Here is a 26,808-nt window from a genome sequence, read left to right on the forward strand (position 1 = left end):
TTTTTACAATGATGGTTCTACTATGGAACCAGTTTGACATGTTCAGGCGTTCTTTGTGTGAAAACTCAGAGATTTCAGGGATCAGAAGATGGTTTTCAACTTTCTTTGTTAACTTTCTGCTTCAAATTTAAACTAAATTTCCTTGACTAAGCCAGCCCTCTGGACTTCCAGGAAGCTGTGTTCCTATTGGCTGTCCAGGTGGCTGCTTGGTGTTATCAGGAACACCTGAGTAGCTCAGTGTCTTCCTGCTTTGTTTAGCTGCAGACAAACATTTCCTCTGTCTCTCTTCACCAGTGAACCGGGTTTGGCTCCTTTGCTTTAGTTTGTTCTTTAGACGTTGGCTTGCAGCTTCCAGCAGTAAAATCGTCTTTAATGTGTTTCTTGGTGTGTTTTAGGGCTTTGTACTGGATAGTTGTCTTGGTAAATGTGGTTCTTTAGGCACAGTTAGCACATGGTGCTAATGTGTGCAGTGATTAGTGGATTTGGTGCAGCTGAGTTGTGTCTTTATCTTGGCTGTAGTGAGTCTTTAGAGGTTTTTGGTCAGACACATTCTGTATTCTTGTTTGAGAACCAACGTTGGTTGTCCAGAAGGTAAGAGTTCCTGTCCTGATTCTCTGTTCTCAGAGGTTCTCTGGTAGGCTGCAGGAGACTTTAGCGTTTGGGTTGTGCTAGTTTGGTTTTTGTACGGTTTCATTTGTACGACTATCTTGAGGCCCCTCCATGTGGTTTAGTGAGGTTTTCTGGAACAGTTCTACAAAGCAACCTGCAGCAGAAGAGACTTTGAGAGTTTTTAGGAAGTTCTGGAGACCAGACTTTAGAGCAGCAGAAACATTTGTCAGCAGTTTGAGCAGGAGAAGGTGAGCTTCAGAGTAGAAATGAGATGGAAACCTTCTCGACCCATGTGGTGAGGTCCTGTACCAAGAGTTTGAGCAGGTTGTGAAGAGTCTGTAGTTCTTTGGTCTGAAAGCACAAGAAGAGTCGACTCATTAAAGGAGAAAACGGGAGATATTGTTGGTTCTTCTGTCGCTCTGCAGTTTCCTTAGACTGAATATCAAGTTTATATTTTAAATGATTTCCCATGTGAGCCCAAGAAGATTTCAATAAACTCCCTCCATCCCCTGAACACAACAGATTTTATGTTGAATGCTTTTTTTTTTTTTTTTTTAATGTTTTTGAGTTTTAATCAGTTTTTTTTCTCTTTGCTTGTTTAGTTTTGTCATGTGTGTGAAAGGTGCTAAACAAATAAAATTGTATTGATAAACTGAATAATTGACTAACTCATGATTGTGACAACAGAAGTATTTTCATTGCTATTAAAGGTTTTATTTCATTTTTAAGGTTGGGGTTAAAATCTTGACAAAAAAAGAAGATTAAAGAAATAAACTACATAACAAAAAGCAATTAAGTCAAAGGGGAAAAAATTTAATACAATAAAACTTTAAAAGAAATGTTTTTGTTTAAAAAGTATTTTTTTAAATGTTTAATTATGTAAAATATTTTCTCTGTAATTTTTAATAATTTTAAAAATTTTGTTTAATTTCATACTTACATGTTTTGTATCGTGTTTAATTATCTCAGTCAATATTTTGTCGGTTTAATGTCATTTAATTGTATTTAATGTTTAACTTCATTAAACCGACAAAATATTGAATGAGATAAATAAACACGATACAATACATGTAAGTATGAAATTAAACAAAATTTTTAAAATAAAATTATTAAAAATTACGGAGAAAATATTTTACATAATTAAACATTTAAAAAATACTTTTTAAACAAGAAAAAGATTAAACATTTAAAAAAATACTAAACATTTAATTAGATTCTTAAACCTTTAAAAAGACAAAACATTTAATTAAAAAGTTCAATGTTTAATTAGAAAATTAAATCTTAAAGACAATAAAACTTTATATAGGAATTAAACAGAAAATACAATGAAGCATTTATAAAGAAAATTAAACATTAAAAAGTGGTAAAACATTTAAAAAGAAAAACATTAAAGATTTAATCGAAAAATGAAATATTGGGAAAGAAAAAAAAATTCCAAACAAGCCAATAAAACATTTGAAAAACAATTAAACATTAAATTTTGGACAGATTTACTAAGAACTCATTGCAGAAAACTGCTTTCCAGATAAAGTCTACTAGTAGTTGAAGGCATGGATCAAACTAATGTTACCTTCTGATTTCCACAAACTTTACTGTTCAGTAAAGAGAATCAAAGTTTGTTCAGGATTTCTAAACAACCCACAGGTGAAGGTCTGACAAGAGCTCAGATGGATGATCTAAATGTGAAATCAAGACTCATGGTCACAAGTTTTAAGGCTTCTGTTAACCAGAAAGTTCAAACTAACAGAGAAGTACTGAGAAACTTTTAAAACTTCAGCCCTCAGACTGTCTAAAGGTTCAAACTAACAGAGAAGTACTGAGAAACCTTTAAAACTTCAGCCCTCAGACTGTCTGAAGGTTCAAACTAACAGAGAAGTACTGAGAAACCTTTAAAACTTCAGTCCTCAGACTGTCTGAAGGTTCAAACTAACAGAGAACTACTCAGGAACTTTTAGGATTTCAGTCCTCAGACTGTCTGAAGGTTCAAACTAACAGAGAAGTACTCAGGAACTTAGAAGATATCAGCCCTCAGACTGTCGAAAGGTTCAAACTAACAGAGAACTATTCAGGAACTTAGAAAATTTCAGCCCTCAGACTGTCTGAAGGTTCAAACTAACAGAGAACTACTGTGGGACTTAGAAAATTTCAGCCCTCAGACTGTCTGAAGGTTCAAACTAACAGAGAACTACTGTGGGACTTAGAAAATTTCAGCCCTCAGACTGTGTGAAAGCTCAGGTCCTGAGGACTCGGGAGGTGTGGAGGCTTTGGAAAGTCTTGGAACTGAGGGTTCCACCCTCCAGCACAAAGGCTGAAGTCCCACCTCCTGAGAAAAACGGTCGAGCTGAGACTCAAGTTAAAAAAAAAACTCGAAAACGACAAAAAATAGATGATAAATGCGCAAAAAAAAGAAGAATTAGTATCTGAGCGAGTAGCTCAGGGGGATAAGAAGAGAGTCTGCGGACTGGAGGGTCGCAGGTTCAAGACCCGCCACTGGCAGTTTTGTTTCTTTGTCTTTGTCAGGATTTTGAGAAAATTTAAGAAGTGTCTGGTCTTGAACCAGCGACCTGCAGCTCCATAGGCAAATCCTTAACTCACTGAGCTACAGATCAGATACAAAGAAATAAATTCGTCGCCCCTTTGGCATCGTAGTTCCTCAAGTGACCACATGGGCGGAGCCAAGGCGGAGTCTGGGTGGAGTCAGGGCGGAGAGTAGGTGGGGAGGTGGGTGGCGGCCTCCCCCCTCTACTCCCCCACCTCCCCCCACCGCCCACCACACCTTCCCCCACCCGACGAGTTCTTCGAGTCTCCACGAGTTCTTCGAGTCTCAACAGGTTTCCCGAGTTTCTAGAGTTTCCACCAGGTCCGAGGCAGAACAAGTTGTCATGAAGAGGCCAAGATGGACTGACTTTTTACAGCAACTAGAACTAGAAGGAAGACCACTAGAAGAGCAGGTCTTTAACCAACATCCATAAAATCCATGGAGTCGGATCCAGAGAAATGAAGGGAGGTCAACTTTTATCAACCTCCATCCAGATGTTCAACTTCATATCTTTACTTGGACATTTTTAGCGCCACAAACCTTTAGTATCACACTTTATTATCATTTGTTAGGACTTTCATGGAATCCGCCAGCAGATTTAGTTTTTGTTGACAAACTTTATTCTTGTCGTCGTGGGACTGCAGTATTTAAAACTCTTCCTTCTATTTGACCTCATGTTTATTAGTTTTAGTGGAGAAACTTATTTTAATTGTCCATTAGTCTCTTAAAAAACAAATAATAAATTGGATTAGTCAAGAGGTTTAAATTTCTTACTTTGTTATATTTTAAATATGACAAAATATATATAAAAATAAAGCATCTTGAGACAATTTGACCTGTAATTGGCGTTATATAAATAAAATTCGAATTAAAACTGTATGTATCTTGTAATGTTGGAGTAATTCAGCCATATATGTTGGAAAACATATTTTCTTTGTCCATTAATCTGTTGATTGTTTTCTCCACTAATTCATTTCTTGTTTTGGTTTATAAAATGTCAAACCCAAATATATTCAGTTTACTGTCATAAAAACCAAAAAGATTTACATTCATGATGCAGGAATCAGGCAGTTAGTTTAGACTTAGTTTAGTCAGAAAGATAGTTTATAATGTGTGAATTGTTGCAGCTTGTGAGCAGTAAAAGGTTTTAATCTTTGGGGCCGAGTGTCAAAAAACATTTAGAAACCAACATCAACAAAACACTCAGCAAAGATTTGAACATCATTAAAGGGAAATCCAACTTTTGCATGACAATGTCTAATTAAAGGACATTTATTTCCAACGTAAATGTGTGATATATTCATCCTCTGGAGCTTTCTCTTCACATCATCTTCCAACTGGACTGGTTTGGTCAGGAGCATGTGCAACAAACATTTGAAAAACTGCACTTTAACATCAATGAATGACACTGAAGTTTAATCTCTACATAAATGAGACTGAGTCTGGATGTGCTGCTCTGTCATTAACTCCTAAGTTTAGGGAAAGTTCAAACAAAAGAGGACAGTTCAGATCAGACATGAGAATGAGCTTATTCTGAACAAACATCTCAGACTTTCTGAGCTTCAGCACCTCTAGCAAGATATTTTAACAACAAGCAACTCAAGAGATCCAGAAGTTGGAGAGAGTTAGCTTTAGCTGAGTCAAAGAACATGTGGGACGCTAACCTAGCAAACATTTCAGACTTTTCTCTGTGAATTCTGGGAAATAATTTACTATTTATTGACAGAGCTACACATCTGAACTCAGTCTCATTAAAACAGACTCTAATTCAGTGTCATCCATCCATATTAAAGTGCAGTTACCCAAAATGTTTGTTGCATGAGCTCCAACAAAACCTGTCCAGGTAGAAGGCCACTTTGACAAACAGGAAGTGGAAGATTCCAAGCAGATTTATAGAAGGGGGAACCGGACTGTACTAAGTGTGGTCGAGTATAAAGGGGTGTTTTGTGGGTTTTTAAGGCTGATAATGATTATTAGTGAGACACTTGGAGTAGATATTCATTTGCAGTAAATGAAATTATTTAAAATCTTGGAGTTAAACTTAGAAGAACACAAACTCTAACAGAAAACTTTGTTGATACATTTTTGTTTTGTTTACAGATGTTAAGTTAAAGGAGTTTTATTCGTGACGTATAACCAATCAAATCACTCCAGAAGACAGAGCGACCACAGGTAGATAAAGGTTCAGAGCCAAAGTAGCGCCATTTTTAAATTTATTTATTATCGTAAATCGGTAAAAAATAAAATACTGATAATCAGTAAATCAGTCAGCCCACAATTACTACAATTCTACAATGTATGTCTCTTTCTGGATTGTACTCAGCTGCATGCCTTCGTCCACCAGGCCTCCGTTGACTCGTCCCGCCTGCCGTCTCTGGAACTGAAGCTGGATTGGAACAGACCAAAGTACAGTCCAATCACGATGCCAGCTGCCTCTCAAAAGGCTCCTTCATCTGGCAGGTGGCGCCACTTCTTCTGAGGGGAAGCTGAGCTGGCCCGGCAGAACTTTGGAGATGTGTTCCAGTGGTTGGTGGATGTGTGGGGAGATAGAGAGGGACCTTTGAATTATTCACAAAGGAAAACAGGGAACCCATTGGTAGTTTTAGTTTAGGCTGCTACTGCGATGTGTTTTGGGGTTTTAAGAGGTGAACAGGAAGAGTTTTTTTTCGTACTGATTATCTTTTACTTTGTTCCTGGTTGGAATGTCCATCAATGTCAACGTGAAGTTCACTTTTAGTTCTGTTTATTTATTTTTATTTTACTAACACCCATTTGTTTTTAACCCCCTCACATGTTGTGTTGTAAACTTACTCTTTCAAATAAACACTCGTCTAACCCTCTGGAAACCAGCGTTCAGACTGTTTTTGTGTTGCTCCTCACCTCCTTCAGACAGCTGGGACATAACGTTTTGTGGACTAAAGGCTAAACTATGACATTTGTAGAGGGACATGCTATACTATAGGCTTTTTTAATTGACATATTACTATGACTTTTTTTTGTTTTTTAGCAACATATAAGAATTACTCTGATGTTTTCTTGAATAACATACTATTTTGACAATATGTTGCACTATGACATTTTTTGAACCACATATCATACATGACAATTTTAGGCAACATCCTATCATTTTGTGCTTTTTGAACCACATAATAATATGGGGTTTTTTTGCCGACATGCTATACTATGAACTACAGGCCATACTATGTTATTCTTGAGTAAAGTATACTATACTTTGACATTTTCTGAACTACATCCTATTCTATGGTGTTATACACAGAGTGCTTTGGTTACATGTTGATTTATAATCTAGATTTTTTTTTGTTTTATTTTATGATGGGATTACCACAGACCTGACTGTGAACACTGTTGACACTCACCTCAGGGAGACGCTGTCTAAGATCTCAAGGCTGCTTGGTCGTGGTCTTTCTGGTCCTGCTCCAGAACGCCTTCATCAACTACATCTTCTTTTGAAGAGGCCCTCAGATGCTGCAATCTCTGACCTTCAGGAGGAACTGTTACTTTCACTCTGTAACGAGACGGCGGTTATTTTAAAGACCCAGCTCCTGGTAGCTTTGAGTGAAAGTTTAACATCCATCAAAACGGAACTACAGACAGTTAAATCTGAGCTGTTGTTCAGTATTTCAAACATCAAGTCTGACCCTAAAGCACGCTGTGGCTGAAACGGAAACTTCACTCTCCACATCACCGACGACATCGTCACACTCCAAAGCAGAGCACCTGTCTGCTGAACTTTTAAAAGTGGACTATAAATGTGAAGAATGTGAGCAGCAGCAGCCTGTGAGCAGCAGAACAGATGTGATCAGAAAGAAGTCATTTTCTTTTTTCTTTTCTTTCTGGTTGACTTGATGCTGTCAGATGCAGATGTTGGAGCTGATTCTGATCTTTCAGGATAAAAAGCTGCTTTTCTTTCACAGACTTTTCAGGAAATTATTCTCTCAGGTTTTCTCTGCTATTTATATTTTTATTATCTGTGATTATTTCCTTATTTCATTATTGTAAAATAAAGTTTGAGGCATAAAGACTCATTTGGTTATTTTATTCCTGAAATCTTTGATCTAGCAGAACTAAACTTCCATTTTCCTTCTTGTACTTGTGATACTAGAACTAACTTCAACACGGATCATCTGATTTTAATGAATCAGCAGCAACATCACAACAACAAATGAGACAATTTTCAACAAATTCATGAAACTGATGTCATTTAAAACTATCAGAGTCTGTTTTAGTGTCAAATTAAAGCTGATTACTGACAACTAGAACATTAACGTTACTGTTTTAATCACATTTAAGTTTCCTGAACGTTACATTGACGTCAACCAGCCACAGTTTTATGAACTTAATGAACCACATTACAGGAACACAACACACTTCAGCTGCTGACAGGAAACAACACAAACATCGTTAGCTTAATGCTACGTTAGCTTAATGTTACGTTAGCTTAATGCTACGTTAGCTTTAATCAGTTTACGACTGAGCAGCTAGCTCGGTTAGCATCGCTAACATTAAAACTAATATTTACCGGATGCTAACTTTCTTCTCTGGTCAACACACACAGAAATAAACTCCACCAACATCTGGAGTGCATGGCACACATTATATCTGACACTAAAGCTGCATATAAAGTGCATTAAAAGCGGCACCGATAAGAAAATAAACATTAACTTACCGAACTATCAGAGTCCTTTCAGTGTCTGCTGGTAGAATCAGCCGAAGGTAGAAAACTGGTTAAAACAAGCCAACGGGCAGGAAAACTGTCTGTGGAAAATGTTCTGCTGCTGCACCGATAAATAAACCAACAGTTATTATATCGGAATTAATCCAAACGAGGAGAGCAGAGTCTCTGCTGCCTCCTCCATAGGACCTGTCAATCATTCCAGACCAGACTGTCAATAAAGTAGCCCCGCCCCCTGGCTTCGCAAAACTTTAAAGCTCTATAAAAAAAATCAATATTGATTTATTTTAAGATCGGCCACCTGATCTCTAATTTTGACCATGAAAACTAATGAAAAAAAATCATATACAGTCTATGCACCGAACTCTGTTTGGCTCCACACTTGCTGATGACCACTTCCGGTCTCAGAAAATGAAAAAACGGATATTTTTTCGTTTCTGTCTCTTACTGATTTTACTTTCTTGTTATTCTAAATGTAAAATGAAAATCAAAGCATTTTTAAAATTTCGTATATCCCTTTTTGATCATGAAAAGGAAAAGCACCTCGTATTTCAATTTTAATTTTTGTATTTTAAAACCAAAATCAAATAACCACTCGTTTTTTGTTTTTTAATACCCGTTTCAGAACGGAAAATCCAATTGCCAAAATATACACATACCTTCACTGAACACCTTTGCACTTGACAGACTGCAAAAAAATTTAAAAATGCCTATTACCTCCTACACCAAGGTCCTATCACACTTGCACTTGTTTTATGGCTCTTATTCAGGTTGTTTACTCCTGACTAGATCCTTGGTTGTGTTGCATCTACTCTCAGATGTATGTGGAAAAGTGTCTGCAAAATGTAATTGTAGAATTGTAGACTTTGATCACTGATGTCCCCACCTGATCTCCCTGAAGTCTATTTTGATTTCTGATCAAAATGTATCTAAAACAGTAAAAACTATAGAGTAAGTGAACCCATAGACTGTAAAAAGCGTGTTTGAGCTATCGTAAAAAACTGTTTTGAATTAATCTAATTTCGTTTTCTAGTTTGGTGATGGTGGTCTACTTTTCTGGATTCTATTAACTTAAAATTACATTTTTGTCATTTAAGCTGGTATTCCAATTTTGCACAAAGTGCAAAAATTGTGCGTTGTGTGTCTTATATTAAAATTTACCTGCTGCAACTCAACCGCTGTTTTCTTAGAGTCCAATAACAAGGTAATGTAAAGGATAGATACTACAAGTTTAACGACACATTCGTGTTTTACATTTTTTGTTTTTTATAAAGCAAAGTTGAAAAAATTGAAATTTTAAAGTGATTTTCCTTAAAATTAAGTTGTAGTAATGCAAACTCTTCATTTGACAGAAATCAAAAGATTTAAGTACATCTAACTTAAACCTGTGGTAATAAACTAACTTACTTTGTTCAGTTATTTGAAACCAACTGAATGAATTCAATTGGTTTGGTCCAACAGTTTTCATTTTTGAGTATTTACTGATGTACTGATGAAGTCACATTTCCACGTGTCTGCACTCATGCTCTGACAAACTTGTGAAAAAAAATTCAGACAGAATCCAAGGATTTCAGTTGTTGAAGTAAAAGTAACTGAGCTCAGATCAGAAATGACTGAATCTTGCCTTATTGTGAACAGTATACATGGAGGGATCAAAGTTTGGACACACAGATATGAAGTGAGGCAGAACTATCTGAGAAAAGAAAATGCTAAAGCACACTGTGAGCCAAAGTACAATAAGAAGGCTTTAATATTTCATGAATCTGTGCCTTTCTGCAAAAAAACTTTTGCCAAGATCAGGGTGAATAAACCTTTTCTGTCGAGTTTCTTCTTGTTGCGTCTATTGACTCCACAGAGTGTTTTTACATTACTTTATCCTTGGCACAGTATATTTGGCTGTTTTTTGAAGCATCTATGTGAGTTGAAATTGACACCCTGTGATCGCACAAAGTCTGGGGGGAAGACAAAGAAAGTAACATAAAAAATAACAGCAAGTGGTATCTTTCCATCGAAATTTTACAGATCAGTGCTGAGCTCTTGCATAAAAACAGACACAGAAACACCATCTCCTTTATTTCCTGTTTTGTAATTCACGGTTTTGGAAAGTTTATGGAAAGTTAAGGATTTTTATGTTAGGTGCAGTTGTGTTCTTAACCTTAATTAGATGTTATGCACCTGAACACCTCCTTAAAGAAGTTTAATGATACTTTAGGTGCTTTGAGCAGATACAGTGTAGTAAGCTGTCAATATAAAGTCATGCATGGGTCTAAAACTTTGGAATAGCCTTCATCTTTTAACCAAATTTTTCCCCTCTTTTGACATTTTTTTAAGGAAAACCTCAACACATACCTTGTTTCAATGGCTTAAGGTTGCACTTTATTATCTTTCAATTTTTATTTTTTTGATAGTCATTTTATTTAAAAAATGTTCTTACAACATGTTGTGAAGTTTGTTTTGTTTCTTTTTTCTTACATTTATTTGTTTTCCAGATAATGTGGTAATTTTTGTGTTGCTTTATTGCACATATATTTCTGCTGTTGTCTGTCTTAAGCAAGTGCTGTACTTTGGTCAACTATGTTTTAAAATGTGCAATATAGATAAAGTTAATTTGACATATTCAAACATGTTTCAGATGTAGTTTTCCATGTTCATGATAAAACCTCTCTCATTATGTAATATTAAAGCTTTTGCACTGGCCCAGAACCTTACTAAGACACTTTCTTTCATTTTTTCTTTAACTTATCACCTATCTGCATAGTGAAATCATGGTGTATAGAGCTTACAAATAACACAATAGTGTAGTGCAACATAATCTGTGGTTTTCATTATCTGACCCAAATTCTCAGTGTTCTGGCTGCGAAATTAAACAATTTGTCTGTCAGAAGTCTCTGTTTCCTGTAATATTTATCATAACCAGTTGATTGCCTTGAGACAGAGCATGTGCACACGTGGATGGATGATAAAAGGAGGATGAGCAAAAACAAAGAAGTCCTCTTTGTGCTCATTCAGGCATGAATGATAAGTCTGATACCAGTGTTTCCTGTTCCTGGTGAGTTCAACCATTCCCTTTCTAGTGGTCACCACCAAAAGCTTGTGACTAAAAACCTCAAATTGCACAAACTGTGTCTCAAAACAGACCCTCAACAACAATGACTTGGAGCCCTCGAGCAGAACACAGAAAAGCATCACGGGAAAGAAGGAAGACACGCTGGGAAAAGCAGCCCAAGGAGAGATTTAGTGGAGAAGTGGTTGTTAGTTGGCAATTAGACAACAAACACAGAGCTGTAACAGTTTCACAGAAGCTGAGCCATAGCTGTAATTATTATTTAATCCTATTATCTCCACATCAGGAGTTAATTATCTTGATATCTTGCAACAACAACTAAATTCAGTATTTACTTTACTTCTTACAAGATAACAATAAAGTCTATTTGTTATTTCTGGTGCTACTACAGTTGTGCTCATCTTACATCGTGTAGAAAGGCAAAATACAAAAACTATGATTGTGGGAACCAAAAAAATAATTTAATACAGTAATAAATTGGATTTGGAATGAAGATCAACCTTTTTCTTTGTAGCTCAGCGTCCTCCTCACCACTGCTGTCCACCTCAGTTTTTACAATTTTGAATCCTTTTAACCTTCACATGCAAATCAAAGCCAAAAATACCTAAACTAATTCACACACTGCAACTTTGCCTTGAAAGACTGAAGAAAGCTGCCTTTTTCTGGAGCCATCTGCAAGGAGATAAAATAAAAGCTGCTCTACTGGAAGCCTTCCCAGAGATGCTCTGCAATTGTACGATTTCACAATAGCTGGAATTCATCCTACAGAGAAAACTAGGAGAACCGTTCCTGGCAGCCAAACCAAAGCACAGTCAACAAGTACTCATACCTGAGCACTTTTATTGCATTCCAAGTAAACTTTCTGATTTGCTGTTGCTAATCTTAAAGCATGAATACAATTAAACCGGCATTATTAGATGTTCTGGCTGCTTGGCAGCAACCAAAATCAGCTATAAACACAAATATGTCAGCAAGAAAATGGCTTATTTACACATCCAGCAGATAAGAAGTAACATTAGTATTTGTTTTGAGTCATGCCTTTGGCCACCCCCACTCCTGCAGGAAATATCTATCATTTTAGCTGCTAAATACTTTATTGTTTTGGTACTTCGTCTGTCTCTGCAAATAGCTGCATGATGTAGCCATAAATGATGCTATAAGAGAGAAGTGGAGAGTTGAAACCTGAAGAAAGATGCAAAAAGGGGGACTGTATGTCCGTTTCTGTGGGTTCATTATAGAGTAAACACTTTCATATACAAGTATTTAGAAAGAATTGATTGTAACGGCTTTATAATCTGTAAAACTATTTGGCTAGGCAACAATCATGACAATTAAAGCTGCAAAAATGGCTTATTTGCAAGTACAGCTCTTTCCTCTCTTTCCCTCAGACATATACAGTACATGCACTTCAAATGTTCAGCAGAGTCAAACCAAAAGTCAACATTTATTTTCAGCTTCAAACACCACTCTCCTGGTTGAAAGTCTTCTGTTTAACCCATTCAGCCAACAGATTCTACTCCCACGGTGGACCTCGTTGCTCTTTCCATTCCTGATCTGGGTTAAAAAAAAAAACTGAGTTGTCAAAGTTCCCTGTCATGAGCTATATTTTCCAAATGCTAAAGACCAAGAGGAGGTACGGAAGTCTAGTTTCCATTAGGACCATGTGTTTATTATTAAAGTTTTGTGGAATGATTCTAAAAAAAAAAAAAAAAAACCCTAGCACAGCTTTAAAATAGACAACACTACATATAAAAAGAAAAGGGTTGCAGCAGAACACGATGTATGCCAGTCCATCAACCCCAACATCCTCCTGAAGACTTATAGAGCAGAAAACACTAGGATCCTTATTTAAATAGTGTCATTAAATACATGCTGGTAGTTCATTTCAGCAGTGCCACCATTTTAGGGAGCGTTCATGTTTTGCCCAACCATTTATCTAATGTGTTTGACTTTGTCAGGTCTCACTTTGGTTGCACAAAGAAGTATTACCCCTCATCTCCAACCCCGGACAAGGTCTCAGGGTAAAAATATCCAGTTTGGGAACCACAAAGTTGCTTCTTCTGTTGTGGTTCTGTTGCCTTCATCAAGCCAGAACATTCAGCTGCACTAGAGTGTGAAGTGGTCAAGATGAGAGTCAGCGCCTCCAAATCTAAGGCCATGGTTCTTTGCTGGTATTTGGTGGACTGCTTCCTCTGGGTTCTGGAGAGCTGCTGCATCATGAGAAGGAGTTTAAGGATTTTGGGCTCAAGTGAAAAGAAAATAGTGTAAGATGGAAAGACAGATTGGTGTAGTGTCAGCAGTAAAGCGGCATCAGACCATCGTGGTGAGGATTAATTTACCAACTGGTCTGTGTTCCAACCCTTACCTGTGACCAGGTGGTGACTAAAGGAATGAGATCCCAGATACAAGTAGCTGAGATGGGTCTCCTACCTATGGTGGCTGGGCTCAGCTCAGATTGGGTTAGGAGCTCTGACATCTGGAGAAAGCTCGGAGTAGAGGTGCTGCTCCTTTATGTTGAAACAGTTGAGGGGGTTGCATCCAGGTTGCCTTCTTTTGGAAATTCTCCAGAAGAAAACAACCTGGATGCCTTCTTTTGGAAGTTTTCCAAGCAAGTCCAACTGGGAAGAGACCTTGCGTAGACCCTGAACTTGCTGGAAGAGTTACATATCTCATCTGGCCTGGGAATGTCTTGGGATCCCCCAGGAGGAACTGGAAAACACTGCTGGAGAGAAAGGCATCTGGAATCCCCTGCTTAGCCTGCTGCCAGTGTGACCAGACCCTGGTTAAGAGAAAGAAAATGGACAGATGGATGTAACTTTAATGACCAACAGGCTGGAAAAACACAGTTCAAACATCTGTGTAGTAAATAGCACGTATCTCCACGTAACCAGAAAAGGCTGTTCATGAAAGGTTTAGTCCTTCAGATACATATCAGTCTTTTGATAGCAATAAAATGTTGCAGTGGCAGTGAAGTAAATGTGAGTAATTTATACCTTTTAACCTCCAACACTGATCAGATTGACCCTCAAAGGTTTGCAGAATCCATTGTCTTGTATCTTTTGCCAGATGTACAAGAAGCAGTACTTGGAGTTAAACGTGATTGAAAACACAACAATGGTCTCCTCCGTTTAAACTATGTTTGTATAATTTCAAAGAAATTATTGCTGCAGAGCAAATTACAGTCAGTGCTTTTGTTGGTGATTTTTTTCCTTAATTGGTATCATTATTTCACATGCAAAGTGAGGGATGTTCTGTTGCAATGGAAGAACAGATCCTAACAAGAAGATAAAAACTCTTTGACTTTGAACTCTGCAGGGGGAAAACTAATACATACATGCACAACAAGATGTGCAGAGCTCAGGCTCCCTGCAGTAAGAAAGGAAACTGAGGGTTTGGTTAAAGAGTGTACAGTGTGCTTGGAATTTTATAGTAGTTGCCGCACTGATGAATCCCTGCTCACCAAGTCATTTCTACTCTGCCAGAGACATGTAGGTGAGTGGAAGATTGCACTGCATTATCTAATGTTGGCATCTTTTGTAGAAACTCTAAATACGGACTTGAAGGACGGCGATGACTCTACAGTCAAAATTATTTATTCGATACATGACAGCTGTGTGTTTTTCATTTGATGGAGTAGAGCATGTGCATGCCCTATGTATTCCTCTCACAAAAAGCCAAACAGATTAGATTAAAATGGCAAAAACAGATTAAAAGGGTACAGTGGGTGAAATGATTTCATGCAGCTGGCAGATGAGATGAAAGTGGGCATGTCAGAAGCGACAAACAGCAACTTGGACTCTTTCTCTCCATGTATATATGAGTATGAAAGGAAAAGATTAGGTGAGAGATGGAATTAGATAGAGAAAAATAATAATCACCAGGTTTGAGAGAGGAGAGGAGGAGGAGAAGGCACCTTTCAAATTTAGGATACGAATGAAAACATGAGTAAAAATTGACGTTAAAGGCAAAAATAGAGATAACATGTTAAAGTCTACACAGATTTTGCTGTGTGAGATAAGCCCTCCTATTCCCAGCTGACCCTTGAAGTGAAGCATTCTGGGGTAGGAAATTGTGGATGGAAAGCATAATGGTGCAGCAGGGGGGAGTTGACCTGCACAGCAACATCCGAACGTTATCTTCAAACACTAAGTGACAAGAAAGCAAAAGAAATAAATGAGATCTAGTTCGGACAATTAGGACTACTTCTTGGCCAAATGTACCTACTTTCCTGGAGTCTTTAATGGGGGGAAAAAAGTAGCTGAGAATAAAATTTCCTTGTTTTTACACTTTTTGGACAAAGTTAAACAAGATATGAAATGTTAATCAGTGAGCTTTTCCAGTCTTAATGCTAAACTAAGTTAGGCAGCTGTTGGCTGTAGCTCCATATTTAATGGACAGATGAGAGCTGTATTGATATTTTCATCTAACTCTCAGTTAATTAGTGTTCCTGTAGTTATGAGCTTCTCATAATTTGAAATTCTTCTTTTCTTTTTGTGCTTCGAATCAGACTCCTGACTTCACTTGATCAAACTGATAAGTTGGACAAAAACACAGAAGATAATAAAGGATTTGGCTAAGAGGTCAAAAAGGAAGACAGGGAAGACTGGTGAGAAAGCAATCCATCTATATGGAGATTGTGAAGGGATCTAATGTAAACACATCACACTGAGGCTATTAAATCGGGTTTACAAGATGCCACGCTGGCATCCTCACGTAAACAAACTCTTTTAAGCCAACTAAGTCCTCATAAAATTTGCCCATTATGTGCGCCATACACACTGCAATCTGGAGGGTGTCCTGCTGTTCATCCAGTTATGAGTGTGCCAGGGGGAAAAGGGATAGAGGCAATTCAGCTGGTCAGCAGAGATGAGCAGAAGATGGAAGCACTATGGAGGAGAGACAAATCTCACCCAAGGAATGGGAAATGGCAACCAAGTGCTGGACTGAAAGAGCCGACAGTGTCAATCACTCAAACACAGATAGTAGTTATAGCGCGCCAAATTGCCTTCAAGGCATTACTACAATGTCTCAAAAAGTCTGTGGTTTGATCAGCCCAGTGGCTTTAGAAATGCCACTCGTGTTTGATGATTCTGCAGGACACCATTTACATCAGTGCGAGTGCAGTAAGTAGAGTGTTTATTGAGCACAGAATAAATTTCAGATAGAGACTGTAGCTATCAGAGACAGTCACTTTTCATTTACTTCCTCTGAGAGAGAGAATCCTCCAAAAGACAAAATGGTGAGAGACCAGCAGTTCAAATGAATAAGCAGTGACCTGAGAAAGATGGAGAATGCTGTGGTGGCAAATCATCACAGTAAACATTCATCATCTGGATCCGTACTGTAAATATGCAAATGTAAAATGCAACATGGTACTCAGTCGCTGAAATAAAACTGGGCTCGATCCGCCAGCTCACATTAAATTTATTACTGAGTGCGTGAAAGAAGATGGACACAGCTCAATAAAGCTGTGAGTTCAGTACAGATCTGGGACAGAATGCACAAATGTTGAAAAATCATGTACGAGAGGTTCAGAATCATCTTATATGGACATAATTTCTAAAACATCAAGATACATGTAGACATTGCAATGAAAAGTTAAGAAAACACAAAAAACCAACAGTCTCCGTTGGTCTCTTTTGCAGGTCAGACTTGAACAAAGTTTGACTTTGATGCATCAGTCTGCTGAGGAGAGCTGCAGTTCCCAGTTCAACATGAATGGCTTCTTGAATTCTTCAGTTTTCATGCTCTTATGATTGTAAATTCACAGACACAACTGCGAGTAAAAAGCACCTGTCACATTGCAGGCTGTCTAATTTTAGCTCTGCTGTAGCTGCCATTCACTCCATTGTTATTGTAGAAATAATTACTGTACTTTAAAACATTGGCCCTGAACATCTGACTGACAAATCAATTGGATCTCACCTGACCTGTTTGCTCATTTTGTCTGACATTAATAAGTAATCTCTTTTATTTCCCTTTCAGGTAACATTTCAATCAATGGCTTTATTATATTATTAACAATGCGTCAGCTGGCTGAGGTTGCTACCAGAGTGACAGGGAACAGTTAAGCCATCTGATCCGGAGGGATGAAGTGCAGAGATATGAGAAGGAAAAGACTGAGAGGATTTTTGAAAGGGAACAGGACATGGGATAAGAAATGGAGACAAATAGGGAGGATTGTAAAAGCAGAGAAGAGTTAGAGAGGCAGAGAGAAAGAATGACTGAAGAGGCCAAGAGTGTCTGCAATGAACAAGTGAATGTAGAGACGAATGGCAGGAATTAAACGAGATGAAAAGCCACGCAGAGGTGAGATATTGATTAGTAGCCTCTCAGTTATCGCTGTCACCCCTGAAGCCTTTTCTATGAAAAGTAATGTCAGTAGAATGCGAGGATGAGGGGGATGGTGAAAGATATGAAAGTGGGACTTGATGGAACAAGAAAGGTTGGTCGAATATACGGAGAGAAAAAAGTTAGACACACAGAAAGGTAAAGAAGAGATCCATTATGCTTGTAATGAGTGAATAGCCCTGGCATCAAGAATTATGGTGACAGATTAAGGGTTAATGTCCAACTGGGGGCTCCTAATAGAAGAATGGAATACTTCCATCATGCACACATACAGAGGAGTATGCTGCTGAGGGCTGAAATCAAAAGCAGCAATTCTGATAATAATAATTGCAGTGATTATTGCTTGTTCGCATATCTCCCAGCCATTATTCTGGTGGGTTTTTTTTTCCAGCCCAGCTGTGCATTAAATCTCATCAATCTCTGTCTCTGTCAGCAAGTGGAGCTGAAGGGGGAAGAAAAAAAAAATACCGTGGCACTGGAATCACAGATGGACTGCTGCATTAAATGTCATCAAAAGCCCTGAAGGGGAGATTTGACTTTTATTTTGTAGAAAATAAGGCCAGGGTTTCTGTGTGTGTTTGTGTGGCTATCGCTGAGAAGACCAGTGAGGACATTTTTCCCCAGTTCTCGCTTTCAGACACGTCTTCAAAGGGCTGTTTGAGGATTAAGACTTGGTTTTAGGGTTCAACTTAGAATTGCGTTAGGTTAAGGCTACAGAATACATTATATTAGTGAATGTGCTCACAAACATACAAACATGTGCAGCTGTTATACTGTGAGGACTAGCAGCAGACTGTTGATGTAAAGACATCTGGCAGATCATCACAGCAGGCAAAGCTGACGTGTAAGCAGAGTCATGCACATTTTATATTAGTTGTTCCCTTCAGCTTACATACATTTTCAATGCCTGCAAAACTGCAGAGAATTTATTACTACTGCAGCTTAAGCTTCTGACCAGAAAAACCTGCTGAATGTTACACAACTGACAACAAGAACCTCTGAATAAACACTACTCTGCTGACTGGGAGGAAAAGGTCCGTCTATGTGGAACTGATTAGCTGAACTATTGTCCTAACGCCAGCCTTTATTCACGGACGATACTCAAACTGCGCTGCTTTCTCAATACCAAATACACAAGTCTGTACTTATGTCCATACTTGCGTACTTGGAAAGTACGGACTCCTGAGAAAGCCAGAACACATCGTTAATGTGCAGTTGGAACACTAGCATGCTTGATGATGTCGTCGCCTTGGCTCATCGACTCCGATTATTTTTACCAGGGGTGTCACACATGCGGCCTGCGGGCCAAAACTGTAAATTAACTGTAGATTTGTAAAACTCTAAATTTTAAATAATTTCTAGACGTTGACAAGTTGTTTTGATCATAAAGTAAAACACTAGATTGTTCAGTTCCAGCTAGCTGTAGCTGAATGTTTTGTGCCTTTGTAGATACTCTGATCTGTCATTTGCAATGCAGTTGATCATTTACATGTGGTAAATGATCAACTGAGGCATAATGTTGTTGAAACTGAGCTTATTTTTCTTAAGAATTTTCAGGATGATCATAATGTTTTGTAAAAATATAGTTCATTAAAAACATGGTAACTTTGATTTTACTTACAAAAACATATTTTATATCATTAACATGGTTTCCATCCATTATATTTATACATCAGCTTTCAAGTATGGGTGCCAGGCAGGTGGAGTGGCCAAATATATTAACAAACATATGTACCCACAACAGCATAGAGTGTTTTAAACTAGTTATTTATTTATTCTAGTTAGGAAGACATAAAGTAAAGCTGAAGCATCTTAACAGCACAATAAAGCAGCCGCTTCAGTGCAGCAGTAAATTAGCCGGGCTGAATCAGCATGACTCTAACACCGCCTCACAATGCTGGGATGTATTGCTGGGATTATTATTTGATGCATTCTGTAAAATACGAGCTGCTTTTTTTTCACTGAACACTGTGTAAGTCAATGCAATGACCTTGAAAGAATAGAATAGTTATATACAGCTTTACCTTTGTAACCAGGGCAGTCCCCCCCCCCCCACCACCACCACCACCACCACCACCACCACCACCACCACCACCACCACCACCACCACCACCACCACCACCACCACCACCACCACCACCACCACACACGGACTTTAACATCGACCTCTGTAAACTCTGCCATTTATGTCTCCCATGTTATATTCTTGTATCTGCCTCATTGCCATATTGCACCTACTTTTCATTCATATTTGCACTAGTATGTTACTAAGCTGTGTCTTTTGTCTTATTTCTCTTTTTTGTTTTTATTCCTGTATTACTTGCTCTAGATTTGTATATATATTTATCCCTATTTCTTTATTAAGTCATTGTTGCACTGCCTGCTCTACATGCCTTTTTTATTGCCCCCTGGGACAAATAAAGTTTTCTGAATCTGAATATACACTATGTAGATATGAAATAGAGAAAGAAACATAGCCTAAGATAGAAAAGCGAATGAATGATTGAATTAGCAAAGTGATGAATGGATGGATGGATGAGGGAGAGAGTGAAAGAACAGGTCTGTGCATGTGTAACAGGCTAATGGGCAAAAGTCATGGTTGCTATGGTAACGGTGCTGCCTGTCAGGGATGTACATGCGGCTCTTTGCCTCATTCATGCCTGAATGTTTTGAGTGGAAGTGCAGAGATTTGTCCAGATAGTTGAACTCGCAACTGACTGCAAGTCACGATGTGTTACAGAAAAAAAAGGCCCCATTCATTTACATTAAAACACTGAGTCACGGTTTGCCTGAAGGAAAACATGAACTCTTGTTCAAGTTTTGTAAAAGAGAGTTTAGATGCCAATGAGGGTGGACACAGAAAAAAATAGACTAATAGAGAAAAAAAGAAAAAGGTTTTGTACAGGGGAGAAGATGAAGTCACGCCTGGGATGCAGCAGAGGGATGCGTGAGGTAAAAATATCCCCAAAGTTTCTATTTCTCTCTGCTGTAGTCTTCTTTGGCTCTTCTCCCTCCTCCGCCGGTGAGCTATTTTTAGCTCACGATGACTCTGCCGACTGAGAGCGTGAGCGTCTGTCTGCCACTGAGCTGCACGTGAGGCCTCCAGCACGTGCAATCCTCTCCATGACAGGCAGCTCGGGCGTCAGACACGACGCAAAGCACCACCTCAGCACCACCGCCATGCCAACGCCACAGCAGCAAGACAACTGAAAACTGAAGCTTTCATTTCTCAGCAAGGAAAACAACTGTTACGCACACGTCCAACAATGTCTACTCATTTATTTTCCTAAATGACCAGATACAGGAATGAATGAGATTAGTGTGGAAGCCTGCACCAAACAGAAAAGAGCAGCAAGAAAAACACTAATGAAAAAAGTTAATCATGATACTGAAGTCAGCTGCTGAGTCACAATTTTTAACAAGATCTAAAAGTGATGAATTGAATTTTAGAATTGGTTTTAAGATTTTACTGATCACATTTAAAGCTCATCAGACTCTGGCTCCAGACTATATATCAGAAATGCTAACCCAGTGTGAGACTGTTTCAGCTTTGTTGCTCCATCACACAGGAAAGCGCTGATTGTACTGCCTCTCATTTCAGTGACTTGCACTGCACAACAAGGATTTGTTACTCCACAAGCACAACGCACATACAAGGCCATGCACCCATAGTTTCACCATGCTAAACTTTGCATGCTATGACGTGTGCGTCGAGTAGAAATAAGGCTTCTCTGTTGTTGAGGTGTTTGCAAGAAAGTGGTAGCTTCTCTCTTGAAAAGACGAGGTGATGTATTCCTGCTGGAGGTTTTTTGCTCCGTGCTTCGTGCCTTGGACACAGGCATCTTGTATGAATGGGCCATTAAGGGGCTCTCACACATGATGCAACAACAGCACTGCCATGGTCTGAAACCCATTCATTTAGATGGCTTGTGCTGCACAACAATGGTTTGCCACTGCAAAGTGCAGTGGTTGGCAAACTCACATGCCCGCTGCATGCAGCACACTATGCTGTGTGCTTGTGTGGCCAATAAAAACACAGCATCTCCATTGTTGAGGTGTTGGCAACAGACTTCTTGCTTCAAAGGATGTGACGTTCTGCTGAAAGTGTGAATTGTGTTATACGTGAATTTATTCTGTAAGCTGTCACGAACACTGTTCATCTGACAGATCATAAACTACAGCAGTATGCTACAAGGAAACAATCAACTGTGATGCAGCTGTGCCAAATGCCAGATTGAATTGATGCTGCTTTTGATGAAGAAAATAGCAGTCCTTTTGCGACAGATACTTTCTAGTGTCACGTGTCACTCCTTCATTCCATTTTCCACAGTTATCCACAATTCTTTTATCTTTTGTTACTGTCTGTCAGACCCCCCTTACCTTTTGTTGCCTACCCAGATCCCTTGATTCAGTTACCTTTTGTTCTTTGTTGTCTTACCCCTGTTAGCAACCATACGCATATTAACCACTATTCACCCTGTATTTACAGACGACCCCCTCCCTACTCTCTGACCATCCCTATAAACTCTGCAAATGTTCTGGGTCGACTTACCTCTAACAAAAACCCCACTACAGCAAACTCTGAAGGATAAAGAGTGAAATTTCTTCAGCACTTGGAAAGGACAGCTCTGAGGCAGGGATGTCTCTCTGATAAAAATCTGTTGCCTTCACTTCTTACTCCTTGTGTTCCTTCATCACCTCCTTGACTCACAACATTTTTGGAAGAAGCAAAGAGAAGAGTTGAGGAAAGGAATAAAGGAAGGATAAACAAACTGAGAAATGATTTCTTATGCAAAGCAAGAGAAACAGAAACACACCAGTCTCAAGCTCAGTATAAGCTTGATGAGTGATTTTTTTAAACATCACAGCCATCCAAGGTGTGATACATTCACAGCAGAGACAGACTTTTGCCTCAAGCATCAATATTAAGATGAACGTAGCAATCAATGACAACGCTATTAGTTTGCACTGGAGCTGAACTGAAGGCTAGAGAGTGGTTTCGTGGTCAATGCCATCTTTTTGGTTGGAGAGATTACCTTCTAAATATGGGAAGCAGGGTGCACAGGGTGGGAAGAGTACAAAGCTAAAGGGGATAGCGTCATCAGTATGAAAGTTGACAGGCAAAGTCATCTCTACTTATTCTATTAAATGCTTTTAAAACTGGAAATTAAAATTGGAAACCATTAAGAAAATAAATGTCTACAGACCAAAAATCCCTTGAGGGTCTGTTAGTACAATTAACTGAAGAACAAGCCATAATTACGTTGACCCAAAAACTGGAAATGACCTAATGAATCCCAAAGCTGTCAGTAGAAAATCATTGCCTACTACTTAAACAGCAACTTATATCAAAATATTAATCAATATATGACAAACTGATCAAAGCAACACACATGAACGAAATGGCCACTTCCAGGGCTGAAAAATGAAGCCAGTGATGCCAAAAACTGCAGTTCCTCAAATGGCCACTTGAAGCTGGCTTCAAAAGTGAGTCAATCCTCAAAGATCTCCACGTTAAAATGGTGTTTATAGCCTGGTACAAAAACTATTTTGGTCTCTATAGCTAATTTTCCAATTCGGGGCAACTGTACAAAGGGGGGGGGGTTTATACATCTCCTCTGTCTGAATTGTATAATGGATTAAAATCCTGCAGGATTATGGGTGTGCCCTCATCAACTCCACTTCCGCTCTTTGCTCATTTTTGGATCAGCCACTAGTTAGTCAAGTACTACCAAAATGGAGACAGATGGAGCCACCGCATTGGGTTTCAAAATTGTCCTTCAGGGAACCTATGAGTAATGACATGGTGGTTACATCCATCCTTATAGACAGTCTCAACCCTGTCTCCACAAAATGTATGTTCCTATACAACTAAACCATATTCTCAATTACATTTTGAGGGGAATGTAAGTTTGTTTTGAACTAAATGTAATTTCGTTTCTGTGACATGATGGAAAAGCCTGCCAGTTTGAAAAAGCCACAAAGTCCACTTTAGGAATTAGAAGGTGAGGATGTTGCATAAACCAGGCACCACACTTCCACATAGAAGAGTTAGTGTCCCATGATGGACAAGAAACCGTCAGTCCCAGACTTAAGTTTTGTCTTCTGTTATTATTGCTTTCTGGTTAGATTCAGGCACCAAAACTATGTGGTTACGTTTAGGAAAATGTCACGCTTTGGTCAACACTTTAACATGTTAGAAGTTTGGTTAAGGTTAGGCACCAATGGCACATAGGGTTACAAATACATATCATAGTTTGGGCTAAATTACAAACCTTTCACAATATGTTTGAACCTTCTCCTGCATTTTCAGGGTTACCAAGGGGTTGAGTCCCACTTCATCTAATAAACGATTGGTTGACAGAAACGGAGCAACAGTGAAGCAACTAAACAAATGGCAAAGATGCATATATAAAAGTAATTTTGTGGAGACTGAGTTGACAGTCTATGTATGCGACTTAATCATCAAAAAATGACCCTCCTGCCCTGCTTGTTAATCACTACAGACCAGACATGTCAACCAAGCTAGCCGAACCCCCAAATATAACATATGTATATATATATGCATAAGAGCACTAGCTCCTAAATTATGGAAATATTTTTAAAAAATGAGCATAAGCACAATGATCAGAAGGAATGAAAGCAGCTAATGACTTTACCAATTATGGAGAAACTGACCAACTTAGTATTGCATGAGAGAAGCTTTCTTAATAGGAGTCTATTGAAACCAGAGATATTTTGAAGCCAGTCCCTAGTGGCCATCACTGATTTTGCACTTTAATGTATTTCTTTATAAGCTTCAGTTTCAAGCTGTGGCTGTTGCCACACAGCCACAGTTGGTCAAATTTGAGTAACAAAGCTCTCCAGCAGCCCTGACTGGATGGATGGAGGTGCTGCCTGAGTCTGAGGACCACACATGTCACTCTGCGTGATGTGGTTGAGATTTTGTGCCTGTATTATCAGCATGTTTTGATCTGGGTTGTCAGTCTTATCCTGGGACTCTTGCAGCGTATTCATTTTCAAAAGGGCTTTTCTGTTTTGTGGAGTCTTCCATCTGGAGTTTGCACTATCTAAGATCTGGTATCAGCAGTTCTTCTTTTAACTTCTACAGGAGTCCAGCCTCCTCCTCCTCGTATTAACTCTCCAGTACAGAACTTTTCAAGTCTTTTTTTTTTTTTTTTTTTTAGAAAGTTCTTCACAGGTTGCTGTATTTGCTGTCATCCTGCTATTGTGCTGCTGAAATGAAATGAAAACTATTAAAACCAAACTGAAAGAAGTGAAAGGTGAACACCACTGTGGGGCTGCTAAAGGTGCAAACACAAAATAATTTTAATGTCAGGTGAAGGGAAGACAGAACCAGAGTGAACACATGCCAGCTTTTATAGGCCCAGGTGAAGTGCATTAGCTGAGGATCCTCCCATGCCATGTGGAGGATCCTCACAGAGCCAAATACTGGAAACAAGATTAATGTTTCACCTTTAAAAATCAAGAGATCTACTCTCTGGAGCCTTTCTGCGTGTGTTAATAGCCACTAACAAGTTCTGTTATTTTTTTTGGACCATTCACTAAAAGAGATTGTTTTCTGCTACAGTTTGCAACCTCAAAGTGACTCTGAATGCAATCAAACACTTTCTGTCTCACTGTCTGCTGTGTCAAGCACTTTGAAGAAAATCCCTTCACAGCTTTTTATCACTTCTTTGTAGTCCTGGTTGTCCTGAGTGTTCCTGACTCAGTCTACAGTGTTTCTTCATTGTCTGTGTGCTTTCACGTGTTTTCTTAGCGGTAAATGTGACTAGTTTTCCTTGTGTACAATGTGTGTTGGTGGGTTAGAACAGGTATTATTACATTTCAGCCTTCATCTGTCTGAACTGTGCTTCAGCTCTCCTTTGTCATCTTAAGTTGTATTTAAACTAACGCCGGCTGTATCTAAAAGCAGTCCTAATGCTATGCAGTGCACTACAACATCATTTTATTTGAGTGTTTGACTTCTGAGAGTGTAAATTTGTCAACTATATGGTGCCCTTGATAGTTTGACAAAAGCTGGCAACTCAATCGCTGACAGCGAACTCACGAAATCATGATCAAGCCAAGAGTCTTAATTTACTCGTCACTCCTGAGTGAACTGTTAAATAGTGAATGAGTGAAAGATGGAGTGATTTGGGACTGAGCCACAGAAAATGACAGCTTCTGCCCTTTCAGCAAAATGCCAACACGTGTTTGCATTCTGGTGCCAACGATCTCTGGCTGCTGCAACAATATGAGTGACTCTCATTTGCTGGGAAACAGTGAGATGAAATAGAGGTGTGAAGTCTGTGGAGGCAAAAGTCTAAATGAGAACAGCAAAACACTGGACTCAACAAAGCAGACTGCTGGGTTCCTGTTTTTGACAGTCAGTATTGAAGTGATTACTCAAAATGAAGTCAAGCTGAAAATGAATTAGGACAGCTGAGACTGACAAGCCACCCCTGGAGATGATAAAGACCAGCTGACAGTCAGAAATTTGTAGCTGAAGATGATGAAAGTTTTACCCTGACAACATGGAGCTGAGCTTGACAGGCTGAGACTGAGATGTCCTAAAACTGATTCATACGAAAGTTGGTGTTATCAGCAGTAACCTCTACTGGGTGTCATTTTTTAATAGATCCCCTCCAGACATGTTCAAAGATAGATTAAAAATACTCTGGAAACTTGTGTCTGACAGGGTTTTTTTCCACCAAAAATGGCAGCCACCTGGTTACAAATCAAAGTGGCACTTGAAAATCTTTCCTCACTGAAAAATCAGGAGCCTGTGAATGTCAACTGGGGTGCATTTTAAAGATTGAACCATTTAGGCTGCACTTTGCTGGCCTGATGGTGAAGATGCATGACACATAGCTACACATCTTAGTGGGCTGCAAGACCAGCCTCGCTCAAGGCCGTTACACCTGGCAGCACAACCAGGTGCTGAAGTGTCTGAAACTGGTGCTGGAGACGCAGCACATGAGTGTTAACGCCCTTCCACCCACGTCGACCTGATGGCAAGAAACAACATTTGTCTGGGAGGGTGAGGATCCTCTTGGGTGGGCCCCTCTCAGCTGACCAGATCCTGGGCAGCCGAGAGGGGCTTGTGATTGGAGGATGCTGGTAGACCTGGACCAAAAGCTCTGCTTCCCACCTGAGCTCGCATCCACCAACCTGCGACCAGATCTGGTGCTCTGGTCAGCTTTGTTTAAGCACGTCTACATCATGGAGCTCACAGCGCCCTGGGAGAGCTCAGTAGAGGAGGCCTATGAGCACAAGAAGCTGAGATATATGGAGCTTGCTGCCGATGCAAAGCAGCGAGGCTGGAAGGTGAGGGTTCGACCAGTAGAAGTAGCCTGCAGAGGATTCGTAGCCACCTCCACATCCAGGCTTCTCCAGGAGATGGGAGTACGCGGGAAGACCCACCAGCAGGAGATCAAGGACCTCTCCAGAGCTGCTGAAAAGGGAACTCAGTGGCTGTGGATGAAGAGAAAGGACTCCACCTGGACCTTCAGGTGAATAGACGGCATCTAGGGGGTGAACCTGGGATTC

At 39.2% G+C, this 26,808-nt stretch overlaps 1 protein-coding gene across 2 annotated transcripts in view; it reads right to left on the reverse strand.

Moving 5' to 3' along the window:
- Positions 1-5,349: 5,349 nt before the first annotated feature.
- The window catches only part of usp54b (ubiquitin specific peptidase 54b), a 92,328-nt gene continuing 70,869 nt past the window's right edge, over positions 5,350-26,808 (reverse strand). Inside the window, exons 21-23 of one of the 2 annotated variants that reach the window (XR_008599507.1) lie at positions 7,836-13,684; positions 6,526-6,674; positions 5,350-5,706 (exon numbers count right to left, since the gene is read on the reverse strand). The gene's annotated coding sequence lies outside the window, so the exon portion shown is untranslated. Of the gene's footprint in view, positions 5,707-6,525; positions 13,685-26,808 lie in introns of both variants that reach the window. The other variant, XR_004848767.2, reaches the window with a different exon arrangement.

Source organism: Amphiprion ocellaris, chromosome 18 (genome assembly GCF_022539595.1).
Source record: "Amphiprion ocellaris isolate individual 3 ecotype Okinawa chromosome 18, ASM2253959v1, whole genome shotgun sequence".
In the NCBI taxonomy this organism is placed as follows: Eukaryota; Metazoa; Chordata; class Actinopteri; family Pomacentridae; genus Amphiprion; species Amphiprion ocellaris.